Source organism: Salvia miltiorrhiza, chromosome 5, assembly GCF_028751815.1.
Source record: "Salvia miltiorrhiza cultivar Shanhuang (shh) chromosome 5, IMPLAD_Smil_shh, whole genome shotgun sequence".
NCBI classification, from domain to species: Eukaryota; Viridiplantae; Streptophyta; class Magnoliopsida; order Lamiales; family Lamiaceae; genus Salvia; species Salvia miltiorrhiza.
The window spans coordinates 41,239,480-41,241,795 of record NC_080391.1 but is presented as its reverse complement, the minus strand read 5'-3'; the positions used below and the strand labels follow the sequence as shown (position 1 = coordinate 41,241,795).

Here is a 2,316-nt window from a genome sequence, read left to right as displayed (position 1 = left end):
GTCATTGGGACCACTAGCACTTCAGCGATAGTGCTTCCCACAGCGGTCCGGAATTATAATCTGAAGTCCAACGACTCAAACCTACTGCCGTTCTTTCATGGGATGCCGAGCGAGGACGCCTTACAGTTCATCCGTGACTTCTACACTCGAGTGCAGACCTTCCCACTGGTGGAACTCACCGAGGATCAGTTGAGACTCAAGTTCTTACCTTATGCACTCAAGGACCGGGCGAGAACGTGGTTATTGTCCTTGCCGCCGAACTCCATCAATACATAGGGAGAAGCATGTGAGAAGTTTATGCTCAAGTACTATCCTAGTCACAAGACACAGGAGATTAGGAGCCAGATAATGAACTTCATGCAAGAAGCTGATGAGCCTCTCCACGAGGCTTGGGAGAGATTTCAAGAGCTCCTCCGCCAGTGCCCACAACATCAGTTAGCACCCGTCATGTTGATGCAGTTCTTCTATGACGGATTGATTCAGACGGCACAGTTTATGGTGGACAGTACCGCAGGGGGCAACATTGCCCGAAAGACAGCCAATGAGCTCAAAGAGATCTTCGACACACTTGCCGCGAGTTCTCAACAAAAGTCAGTAAGAGGAAGGAGGGTCGAAGCGAATGCAGTAGCTCCAAACAATGAGCTTCAGAAGCAGGTAGCGGACCTGATGAGGCAAGTACATCACCTCACGATGAACCAGGTGGAGGCTCCACCCGTTCGCGCACCATCAACAGAAGGTTGTGGCATATGTGGCGAATTTGGCCATGGAATTAACGTGTGCCATCGAATGGGCGAATTCCCACCTGAAGGACAAGCAGAGGTCTATGCTGCTCAGGGCTATCCGGGGAGGCCTCAATTTGAACAGAGGCCCAGCTTTAATCAAGGGCAACAAAGCTCCAACTCGGGTTGGAGAAATGAGCAGAATTCAGGATGGAGGAACCAAGCTCCTGGCCAAGGGTCGGGATCAAACCAAGGCAATCAGTTCCCCCGACCTTCACAGCAAATGGGGTATCAGAACCAGCAGCAATTATACCCATCTCAACAACAGTCCTCATTCCCTCAGCAGCAGCATTACCCTCAACCATATCAGCAACAACAACCCCCGCAACAACTCTACCCACCTCAGCAGCACCAACCTCCAGGCCCCTTATTTGAAGATCAGATGCAAGCTTTCATGCAAGCTAGCAAACAGGCGATGGAGGCTCAGAGTGCTACCATCAAGCGCCTCGAGACTACAGTTGGGCAACTAACAGGAGCCTTGAATCAGTTGCAGCAAGAACAGCCAACTGGGAAGTTCCCAAACCAGGACCAACAGCCGCACCAAGCTCATGCCGTGGCGGTAATCAAGGAAAATACCCCAATACCCACAGGGAAATGGAGAAGCAAAACCGTGCAAGCAATCAAGGCTACCCAATGCTCCAGTGAGCCACCGCCACCTGTCACTGTTGCACCAGACCAACCACCACCCAAGCAAGGAGATCCAGGTAGCTTTATTTTTGATATTAGCTTAGGTGGGGTTGAAAAGGTTTTGGGAATGCTTGATTTGGGCGCGGCAGTCAATTTGATTCCGCTTGATATTTTTGAGAGGTTGGGAAATAAAAAGCTGAAATGCACGAATATTAAGATAGAGCTAGCTGACGGCTCCATTAGCAGCCCACGAGGCCTTGTTGAGGATGTTGAGGTGGTCGTGAGGGGGATTAGAGTCTTGGCTGATTTTGTTGTCCTGGATGTGGGAAAAGGGATTAGAGGCGAGAATGGGAATCTCGTGCTACTTGGCCGACCCTTTATGGCTACCACCCATACTCGCATTGATGTGGGTACGGGAACTGTAAGTATGGTAGGGGCAGGTAGAGCGGTAACATTCTCTGTTTTTGATAAAAAAACCTACTACCCCCACTCCCTCAATTCAAATCTGCTCTTATATTGAAATATTTGATGCTTTGGATGAGGATTGTATGGTGCAGGACTTCCTTAATAAGCTACAGGAAGAGGACGAGATCGTGGAAGAATTTCTTGCTAACTTGCAAGATGAAAGTGAGGTTGAGAGAGAATTCCTGGATAAGCTACAAGAGGAAGATGATAAAGAGCAAGGCTTTCTGTGTGCCTTGCTACTGGAAGAGAAGCTAGATAAGGTTGGGTCACTCAATTTCGTTGGATGTGTGGATAGAGGGCCATCCCAGGATATGAGCATGGAGGACTCATTTGGAGGACCCGCAGCTGCAATTCAAGAAGATGTGTTTACAAGGGCGCTAAGACAGCTGGAGCTCCAATCGGATTTTGGTTAAAGGGGTTCTCTTAGTCGGGCTGACGACTTAAA

At 49.3% G+C, this 2,316-nt stretch overlaps 1 non-coding gene across 1 annotated transcript; it reads right to left on the bottom strand.

The window, feature by feature from the left end:
- Positions 1-331: 331 nt before the first annotated feature.
- Positions 332-437, bottom strand: LOC130987307 (small nucleolar RNA R71). The gene has a single exon (XR_009089695.1). It is a non-coding gene; the product is annotated as a small nucleolar RNA R71 (small nucleolar RNA).
- Between the last annotated feature and the right edge of the window lie 1,879 nt (positions 438-2,316).